This window comes from Elephantulus edwardii, unplaced genomic scaffold (assembly GCF_000299155.1).
Source record: "Elephantulus edwardii isolate Elephantulus edwardi_28Jun2011 unplaced genomic scaffold, EleEdw1.0 scaffold00084, whole genome shotgun sequence".
NCBI lineage: Eukaryota > Metazoa > Chordata > Mammalia > Macroscelidea > Macroscelididae > Elephantulus > Elephantulus edwardii.
In genome coordinates, this window is record NW_006399834.1 from 562,120 (window position 1) to 573,868 (window position 11,749).

Below are 11,749 nucleotides of genomic sequence, written 5' to 3' on the forward strand. Positions count from 1 at the left end.
CCATTTTTTTGCAGAAATCTAAGCGTTCTATTTCAATATCTTTTCAATCTATATGCAGAACAGATAATCCAGGAAGCTGGGTTCTATGAGGGGGGAATGTGGCATCAGCAATGGAGGAAGACTCGTCAACAACCAGCATTATGCAGATGAAACAACTTGGCTCGTTGAAACTAAGGAGGACGAGGACATGAGACCGTTGCTGTAGAAGGTCAAGGATGGAGCCTTCAATATGATTAAAGATCAACAACAAGAAGACAAAGATTCTCACCACTGGGCCGATTGGCAGCATCATAAGAGATGATGAAGAGATTGAGGTTGTTAACAGCTTCAGCTTGTTTGGCTCCACAATCAATATTCTTAGTACCAGCAGTCAGGAAATCAAAGGACAAATGGCATTGGAAAAATATGCTGCGAGGAACCTCTCCTGAGTACTTAAAAACAATAATTGAGACTAAGGTGTGTCTGATATAGGCCATGGTCTTCACAATTACTTGCTATGCATCAGAGAGCTGGACAATGACTAAAGATAACAGAAGAATAAATGCCTTTGAGTTGTGGTGCTGGAGAAGAGTATTGAATATGCCATAGGCTGATAAGAGATCAAACAGGCACATTCTGGAGAGAGTGAGACCAAGTTTCTACTCAGAGGCAAGGATTCTGAAGCTCTGTCTGGCATGTTGCCAAGCTGAACCTGTTCTTGGGGAGGGACATCATGCTTGGGAGGGTGGAGGGACAGCACAAGAGAGGAATACCCTGAATGAGATGGATTGGCTCAGTGACTGGGGAAATGGTGGTAGATGTGTCAGTAACAATGCATTTGGCTGAAAATGAAGCAGGATTCAGAGCTGTTGTACACAGGGTCTCTATGAGTCAGAGTTGACTAATAGTACATACAACAGTAAGAACAAGCAATTTTAGTGATTGATACAAACAGTAGAGATGATTTTGGGTACTGAGTATGAACAGAAGGGGAATACTGGGTGAAGAGCAAGGACTAGCACTCTTGGAGCTTTATGTTCTTTGGGCTTAGGCTAGAAAGTGACATGCTTAGGGAATTATATACACAAATGCTTCCTGCCTAACTGGTAACCTGATGTAAGATTCTGTCTCCATCTCCTGAACCAACCCTAAAGATACAAACATAAACAAATCTGATGAACTTGTAAAAACAAAGCAAAACAACAACAAAAATAAATGCAAAAAAAATTATGGGAGGAAGAATATGGTTGTGTCCCAGAGTGTACAAAGAGTGAGGTAAGGCAGTGAAAGAAAATGGAGGACATGGAGGCAATGTTAGAAGCAGACTTTAGAAGAGTCCTGCTTTATCATGTACTTCTCCCATTTCTTTGCATTATGCAGATTCATAACGCAAATACATAACACAACTTGGCTTGCTGGCTGGAAGTGAGGAAGAATTCAAGCACTTGTTGCAGAAGATTACAGCCTTCAATATAGATAGCATCTCAACATCAAGAAACCAAAAATTCTCACTACTGGACTAACAGGCAACATTATTCTAGAAGGAAAAAAGATTAAAACTATCAAAAAAAACCATCTTACATGGACTTACAATCAATGCATTTTATACCAGCAGTCAAGAGATCAGGGGACATATATTGCATTGGGAAATTCTACAATCAGGCTTCTTCAAATTATTTAAGAATAATGATGTCACTCTGAAGACTAAGGTGCACCTGATTCAAGCCATGGTCTTTTTCATCACTTGTCAAGCTTCTAATATCCAGACAATGAATAAAGATGGGAGAAGAAGAATTGATGCCTTTGAGTTGTGGTGTTGGAAAAGAGTGATGAATATCGCATGGATGCCAAATGAACAGACAAATATCTCTTGGGGAAGGTGCAGCCAGAGTGCTCTTTGGAGGCAAAGATGACAAAGTTTTGTCTCACATATTTGGTCCTTTTGTTCAGAGAGACTATTCCTTGAAGAGTGACAGCATGCTTGGAAAGGTGGAGAGTTGACAAAAGAGAGGAAGACCCCCAATGAGATGGCTTGTTGCAGTGACAACGGCAATGAGCTCGAGTATGTTCAGAGATGATAAGGATGGCACAGGGTTCAGATCGGTTGTTCATAGGATCACTATGACTCATACTCTACTCAGCAGTATCTAACAGCAATAATAGCTCTGAACTTTGGAAAAGCTCTTCTGTTTCACTTCTTGAATAGAAATAATACTACTGTTTACCTAAAAAATTTACATTGCTTTCAACTTAGAACAAACTCATAGTTGACATCCTATTGGGTTTCCAAGGCTGTAAATCACATAAGAGGAATTCAGCCACTGATGACTCTGAACCATCAGGGAGGCACAGACAGCATTAGATTGGCAGCACAACATTCTAGAGACTACACCATCAGAGTTCCCTTTAAAAGATACAACACATGAGCAACCACTTAAAATTGGGATTGGTATGTATTTGTGCTCAGGAGACATTAGCAATTATTAGGAAAAGTGAAGGAAGGAGCCTTGAATTGTTTAGTCAAAAGTAGATGGGATGTGGACAGGAGTAGTGGAGCTCGAAATATGCTTTGCACCTACTAATCACTTCCTAAACTCACCAGGCAATGCACAAGCAATGGCTACAACTTATTTCCTATATACTCAAATAGTATGTTCTTGGCTGCGAATCTTAAAGTTGACACACATAGTAGCACCATGGAAGAAAAGTCTGGCCATGTGCTCTCATGAATATCACAACTGAGAACACCATATGCAAGCATGCAGTGCCATGAGTCAGAATTGACTTGACAGGTCAAGATTTTTTGTTATTGTTGTAACGAGTTAAAGGATTTGATACTCCCATGGTAATGTGTTATAGGAAAGTGATGCACATCTATGCTATGAAAGAAAAGCAATAAAGGGAAGTTATACATAAATGATGCAGACCTAATAAGGCACACTATGATTTAAAATAAGCATAGGAACTACCTTTTATAGATTAGGGAAGGTATTGAGTATAAGATAGCAAGAATATTGGAAACATGAAGCAAGAACAAAGAATATTTGACTAAATTTTCTAAAATTAAAAAGAAAGTTTTAAAAAGCTACCCACCCTGAAACCCACAACGCCCCTTTTCAGCAGGAAGTAGCTAAGAGAATACGCCATCCCCTTTTCCTTATGAATCAGGGTGAAGTCTCTCTCAGGGAGGAGTGATAGGGAATGGCAAAGGACACACTGACAAAGGAGATTAATCAGAACTGACTTTGACAAGCACTGTGGCAATTGGACAATTAAAACAGACATTCGGATGGCGGGGAAGAAGAACAAACTGGGGAGGAGGGTAGACAGAATGGTGCAGCAATGAAGGAATGAAAACCCAAAATCCCTGTAAATGTTCATTAAAACTAATAAAATTTAATAATAAAAAAAGCAACCCAGTAGATCACTAAGATATCAATATATAGTCACAAGATTAATAAGTGAAATGCAAAATCAGATTAAGACATCCTCTACAGAATATTTTAAGAAAAAAATAAAAGTTTGAAAATAGAATAAAAGGTTCTATGTCTTTTAAATGTACTCAGATATAGATATTAATTTAAAAAAACCCAAACCAAATAAATAGATATTAATCATTATTTCCCTCCTGGAACTGGAAAATTGTGTCATGCTTAAACTGACAGTGGCCTGAATTAAAAAGGCTACTAACTTGGAGTAGAGTACTCCTGATGGAGGGCACCAACCTTGAGGATTTATGTTGGCAGTGATTATTACTTCACATTAGCTGTATTTGTCTAGGTATCCACCAACTCTCACTCCTTAAGCTGGATGAGGCAGTATTCCAAATCAAGCCAACAATTTGAAGCTCTTCTGAGATCAGTAGAAACTCTGCCATTGGTTGCTTGCCTCATCCCTAGAAAGACACTTCCAACCCAGATATCTTGGTTCCACTCAGAAAAACAACACATCATCACAAAATACGAGGTAGTAACAGATAACCTCATACTAGTAAGTAAACAAACAAACAAATAAACAAACACAAACAAAAAAAATCTGAAAGGAAACAGAGTAATTATTTGGTCACTAACAAAATAATGACCAAAATACAGAACAAGTAAACTTTCAGATGAAGAAATTTTACTAGATCTTCCTGACAGGGAATTATTGATGTTATTATGGATATTAATATAACATTATGGATTAATAAAAATCCAGGACACATAGAATTTTAAAAATAGAACAAAGCCCCCAAAAGCTATGCAAAACCAATAGACAAAATGAATGGAAAATTAGAAACAATACAAAACCAGCAAAATGAAAATTTAGAGTATTAACACTATAATTGAATAAATAGATAATGCATTTGAAGACAAAAGAGAAGGGGGAAAGGAACACAGAGTTAGTAAACTGTTAGATAAACCCACTAATAACAACATTTTAGAGAAACAATTAGAAAAAATAGGAAGAAAATTAAGAAATAATCATATGGAACAACATTAAGAGAGTAATTTATATGATATTGAAAACTCATGACAGGAATCAAGTAAACAAAGAACAGAGGAGATCATTGAAGATTTGCTACTTGAAAATTTCCTGAACATTATGAAAAATAAACATTATGGAAAAGTAAGAAAATATGCTTCAAGAAGCTGAGCAAATCCAAAACAGAATACATCCCAAAAGAAAAACATGAAAACCTTTCATAATCAAACTTTCTAAAATTAAAAACAAAGAATACTGAAAGCAGCTTAAGAAAATGAAGAGCCACTTAGAAGAACCAATAAGATCAAGCTCCAATTTCTCAGTAGAAACTATACATGCAAGAAGGCAATGAAATGACACATACAAAGCTCTGGTGGAAAGGAAGCCAAAAAAATTTCCTGTATTCAGCAAAACTGTTCATCAAATATAATAGCGAAAGTAGGACATTTTTCAGCTACACAGAAACTAAAGGAATTTGTGGAAACTAGATCAATTTTTCAAGAAACTCTAAAGGGAGCTCTTTGCTCTGTGAGCAAACAGACAATAAACAAAGATAAAAATATCTTACAACATCATTCAGAAACTGATCAGGAGACAGAAATACACAAAGCATGTTAAATATATTGTTGTTGTGTAAAATGGAGCCATTGCTGACCCTCCAACAGGTCCTCAGAGGCAGGTAATCACCCAGGAGGAGATTGCCCATCCTTCTCCCCCAGAGTAACTGGTGGCCTTGAACCACATGCCTTCTTCAGGATTGTAGTGCAGTTTCTTGTCACTAGGCCCCCAAAGCTCCTACATTAAATATGCAAGCACAAAAATTAACCGCGAGATAAAGGTAAACCAGTTGTAAAATGGGCGCAGGATATGAACAGACACTTCACCAAAGAAGACATTCAGATGGCCAACAAGTACATGAAGAAATCTCCAAAATCCCTAGCTCTAAGACAGATGCAAATCAAAATAACTATGAGATATCATCTCACATCAGTAAGAATAGCAAAATTTAACAGAACAGCAAACTTCAAATGCTGGTGAGGTTACGGAGAAACTGGAACTCTTACTCTCTGTTGGTGGGAGTGTAAAATGGTGCAACCACTGTGCAAGGCTGTAGAGAAATGCCATTTGACTGAGCAATTCCAATACTGGGAATATACCATAAAGAAACCATAACGGCCACCCAACCAGATATATGCACACCCATGTTTATCGTGGCTTTGTTCACAATAGTCAAGTTGAAAACAACCTAAGTACCCATCCACAAATGAATGGATAGAGAAGCTGTGGTAAATTCACACAATGGAATTCTACGCTGCATTGAAAAACAAGGAACTCAAGCAATATTATTTAAAATGGGTGACCTGGAGGACATTATGCTGAGTGAAATATCTCAGTCACAAATATTGTATAGGGCAATTGTTGTAAAATGGGACTGACATCAGGGTTGAGGGAAGACTGAGAAAGAGGGGATAAATAGTGTTTCACTGAAACAGATGAGGAAGAGAACTATTTAAAAGGGATATATTACTAGATATTATAGTCACGACAGAAGTCCAGAATGAAGGCTGCACAATGGAGTGGACTTGGGGGAGGGATTGTATAACAATGAAAGAATTTTACTTTTCAAAGAGAAGAGTGAATTGGGGGTAGAGGGTGGGCAGGGAGAAAAATGAGACAATGAATGAATGGAAACCCTAAGTCTCTGTAAACTTTTATTAAAATTCATTTTTTAAAAAAGAATAAAAATTAGGAAACCATCTTCACTAAGGATCGTGCTTCTTCTAAGGAGCATCCTGACTTCACTTCTTAAAAAACAGATTTGTTTGTTCTTCTTTAAGTCCATGATAAATTAAAAATTATTCTGCCAAAGCCACAATTCAGTTGCATTAGTTCTTCAATCTTTGTTATACCTTGGCCAACTTTCACACACATATATCCCCTTAGCAACGAGTTTGCCTATTGCAATACCTTGTTTGATCTCTTAACAGTTCCTTCTACAGACATATATTGTGGGTCCAAGTGAAAGAAAATCTTTGACAACATCAGTCATTTCTAATTTTACATGACATTGTTCACTTACCCAGCGATGAAGATTTTTGTTTTCTTTAAGTGTAATCTATAATGAAGGCCATGTAGTCTTTTAATTTCATCAGCAAATGCTTTGGATCTTCTTTGTTTTCAGCAAACAAAAAGACCTCCACTGATTTCTGGCCAAGGAATTGCATACACAGCCATCACACATATCATTGAAGACTTACACTTGCATGTTGCTGTGGTACTGAACATGTTTCATCAGCGCTGTCAGAATTAAATGGACTATGAACAAAGACCTAGTGAAATATTTTTGAAAATCAGTCAATGAAAACTATGTGGATTCTAATGAGCTGATCTAAGCCATGGGGATAGTGCAGGACTAGGTAGTAGTTCATCTCATTGTTCATGGGGCCATTATGAGTAACAGTAGCTAATAACAACTATAACAATTAATACAGAGAATATTGATTTTCAAATGATAAACCAAGGATGTGGAATGTATTCCAGCAACGCAAGTTTTCTTTCACCTGTGATCATTTAATAATGCTATAATATTATTTTATCTATATTGTTGGATTTGATTTGGTAAAATTTTATTTAAAACTTTTCCATTTAGGTTCATAAAAGATACTGATTTGAAGTTTTGTTTTTTTGGATGTTTTTTTTTTTAAATATTTAAATATAATTTTTATTTTATACTGCTTTACACGTTGTTGTTGTTGTTATGTGCCACTGAGTCGCTTGCGACTCATAGCAACCCTATGTACAACAGGCCTAAACTCTGCTCTATCTTGTGCCAATTGCACTGCCTCTAACACACCCATCTCGATTACCCCAGTCATTGAATCAATCCACCTCATAGAGGGTCTTCCCCTCCTGCACTGTCCCTCCACCCTCCCAAGCATACAAAGTTCATATATATTGTTTTTCACACATTTTTTCCATTTCCTTTACCCATCCATCAAATTGTGCAACCCTATGATTAACCAAGATCCCACCCCCATCCTCATCTGTCGCTACCCTCCCTCCCACCCTTAGATCCTCATCTATGTTATTAGTTATCTTTCTATTTCTACAATAATAGTCTTATATAGTATTTATCATTATGTGACTGAGTTAGTTCACTTAGCATAATGCTCTCCAGTCCCTCCCAAGTCAGGTTTGAATTACAAAATCATTATTCCTCCATGCTTCATAGTATTCCATCACGTGAATGTACCATAATTTCTCAATCCATTCAATTGTGGTTGGACATTTGGGCTGTTTCCATGTTCTTGTGATGGTGAATAATGCTGCTATGAACATTGGTGTGCATGTGTTCGTTTGTGCCTCTGGTCTCATTTTCTTGGGGTATATTTGAAGCAGTGGAATAGCTGGGTCATATGGAATTTCTATGTTCAGCTTTCTGAGGAAATACCAAACTGCCTTCCAGAATGGTTGTACAATTTTGCAATCCCACCAACAATGTAAAAGAGTTTCTATCTTGCCACATCCTCTCTAGTATTTATTACTTGCTATCCTGTTAAACTTTGCCACTGCTACTGGAGTGAGATGGTATCTCACTGTGGTTTTGATTTGCATCTTTCTTATTGCCAATGATTTTGAACATTTTTTCATATGTCGGTTGGCCATCCAAATCTCTTCTGTGAAAATTCTTTCCGTGTCTTTTGCTCATTTTGTATTGTGCTATTAGTCTTTTTCTTGTGGATGCCCTGTATGATTCTTTGATTTTTTTATAGGAGAACCTTGTCTGAAATGATATTGCCAAATGTTTTCTCCCAGTCAGTAAGTTTTCTTTTCAATCTGTAGGAGAAAGTTTTTGATGCTCACAGGGATTTAATCTTTAGAAGGTCCCATTCATCAATTTTATCCTCTCCAAATTATGCATTTCTGGCTGTATTTGAGTCTCTTTATACAATAGACTAGGCCGTCTAAGCTTGATCCCAGTTTGTCTCTGATGAACTTTATGGTTTTGGTCTTTACTCCTAGGCCATTGATCCACCTTGAGTTGAAAATTATGTATGGTGTGAGATTTGAAGTTTTTTGTAATGTTTTTTCTAATACTTAGTGAAATGTTGGAATTATAAAAGAAATTAGAAATGTTTCTTCCTTTTATATTTTCTAAAATAGTCTGTTTAGGATTGATATTCTTTCCAAAATATTTTTTTTAGAATTTATCTATTAAAGAACACAATGATGGTTGTTGTTGTTGTATGTACCATCAAGTGAGGACAGACTCATAGCTGACCCTCCAGCAGGATTTAAGAAGCAGTATAATTGCATGGGAGGAGAGTTTCCATCTTCCTCCCATGGAGCAGCTGGTGGTTCAAACCGCATGCCTTTGAGTTGGCAGCAGAGTTTTTACTTCTAGGCCACCTGTGCTCTCATAGTGTAGTGTAAGCCACTGTTTAAAAAAAGCTAAAAAGAGGTTGAAAACATATAGAATAAATTTTGGAGGGTTAACAGGTACGAGAAGGTAAAGAAAGGGAAAAGAATAATAAATAGTTAAGTTAGGTGAAATAATTAATTAAGGAGCTCTAGTGGCATAGAGGGTAAAGCGTGGATCAGAAAACCCAAAAGAGGTGGTACTAATTCATCAGCTTCTCTGAGGGAGAAAGATGGGTAATCTCTTCTTGTGTAATTTACAGTCTCTGTAATTCCACTGGAGGTCAGCTATGAGTACATTCTGATTTGAGAGCGATTAGTTTTTAGTTAATTAATTATGCTACTCAGAGGACATTGATAATATTGAACAAAATGCCTATGAATGATTCTGTGAAAACCAATGTAATTTTTAAACCTTCACTCAAAACTTTGTAAAAAATTTAAAAAGATTCTAACATCTATATGTTAACTGTATTAGGAGAGGAGGTAGTGGATTAAATATTTAAAACAATCATAAAGAGCTTTCTTAACATGAGAAATTGTTGTAATGATAGGTTCTCAATTCATTTCACCTTCCAATATTCATGTTCTTGGATAGTCCCTTCTCATTATAATTTCAGGCATGTCTAGTACTTTGATTTGCCTAAAGGGAGAAGAGTAAAGTTTATGCAAGCAGAGATTTAAAAAGTGCTGCCTTCTGGGGCTTATCCTGTTTTGTTGCCTTTCAAAGGCTGAGCTGCCATGCAAAAAAGTTCATGCTAGCCAGATGGGTGAGGAGAGACATATGGTCCAGTTGTCCCTCCAGCTCCCAGCTGATATCTAGCTAACACCAAGAAGCAGAGCCATTTATCTGACTAGCAGCTCAGTGCAGAAGAGCTTCCCAGATGTTTCTTATCTTATCTCTACTCACTGGATAGACATACTAAAGAAAAAACCTAGACAGAAAGACCTATGTGAGTAGTTCCAGAATAACTGAGGCTTTGCTATAATTTCCTTGCATTTTCTTCAATAAAGACTCTTCACCATAAACAAACAAACAAACAAACAAACAAAAGCAACAAACCTCTCATCTTGTCATGCATTCTCCAGCTTGGTATTGCATATCTTATTTACATCCCTCTCATCAGTATTTCCTATTGAGTTTGATCCCAACTTGCACTGCTCTTATGTGTGAACAAGTGTAACTGTGTGCTCCAGGATTTTCAATGGCTGAATTTTTAAAAGTAGGTCCCAATCTTCTGAGCTGTCTCTTGGTGGAATAGAGCCCCCAAACTCTGGGGTTAGCAGCTGAGCATGTTAACTATTTGCAACATCCAGAACAAACTCAAACTCATGGCTGTTGAGTGAAAATCATTGCACAGCTAATCCTCCAACAGGTTTCTGAGGCTGTAAATCACTTGAAAGGAGATTGGCTTTGTGGATTCAAATCACCAGTAAGGCATGGACTTTGGGTTAACTGTCCTATTTCCTATAGAATACACTGTTATAGCAGCATCTTATAATTGTATTTTTAATACAAATTATTAATATTGGATTATTATTAGTGTTATATATAATGCTAACTATTAGTATTAGATTATATAGATAATCATAGTTTCTATGATTACTAGCTTGCATTTTTTCCCCAACAACTCTTAAGTACACACTCCAGGGTGACCAGTGTTTCATTGATAATGCAAAGGCGTTTGACTGTGTGGATCATAACAAACTGTGGCTGACTCTGAGAAGAATGGGAATCCCAGAACACTTGATCATGCTAAAGCGAATTTTACACTTGGGTCAAGAGGCAGTGGTCAGAACAGACAAACGGGAACAGACAAAGGGGCCACTGCATGGCTCAAAATTGGGAAGGGCGTATGCCAGGGATGCATCCTATCTCCATACCTTTTCAACCTGTGTGCAAAACAGATTATCCAGGAGGCTGAGCTCTATGAGGAGAAGTGTGGCATCAGGATTGGTGGAAGATTCATCAGCAATCTGCGTTATGTAGACGGCACAACCCTGCTTGCTAAAACTGAAGAGGACCTGAAGTTCTGGCTGCAGAGAGTCAAGGACTGCACCCTCCAATATGGATTGAGGCTCAATGTCAAGAAGACAAAGATTCTCACCACTGGATCAATTGGCAGCATCAGGATGGATGGTGAAGAGATTGAGATTGTTCACAACTTTAGTTTCCTTGGCTCCACGGTTAACACTCTTGGCACCAGTAGCCAGGAAATTAAAAGACATATTGTGATGGGAAAGTCTGCTGTTAGGGACCTCTCCAACGTACTGAAGAGCAATGGTGTCTCTGTGGAGTCTAAGGTGCATCTGATACAGGCCATAGTCTTTGCTATCTCTTGTTATGCATCAGAGTGTTGGAGAATGACTAAGGAGGATAGAAGGAGAATTGATGCCTTTGAGCTCTGGTGCTAGAGTATTGAGGGTACCATGGACTGCTAAGAACACAAACAGATTCATCCTGGAAATGGTTAAACTGGGCAGCTCCTTGGAGACAAGAATTCTGAGGCTCCGTCTAACATACTCTGGACATGTTGTGAGGAGGGACTGGTCTTTGGAGAAGGAGGTCCTTGGAGAAGGACATCATGCTTGGGAGGGTGGAGGGACAGCACAGGAGAGGAAGGCCCTCTATGAGGGATTGATTCAGTGACTGGGTTATCGGGACGGAAGTGTCGGAGACAGTGCAATTGGCACAGGGCAGAGCAGAGTTTAGGGCTGTTGTACATAGCGTCATTATGAGTCGCAAGCGACTCGACAGGACATAACAACAACAACTACAGGTGGTCTCTCAGCCAAGATGTCCTGATTGCTGAAAACTGCTCTTCATAATCTTAAATACATACACCCATATGTAAGAGTATGCATGCTTTAATATATACAGGTATGT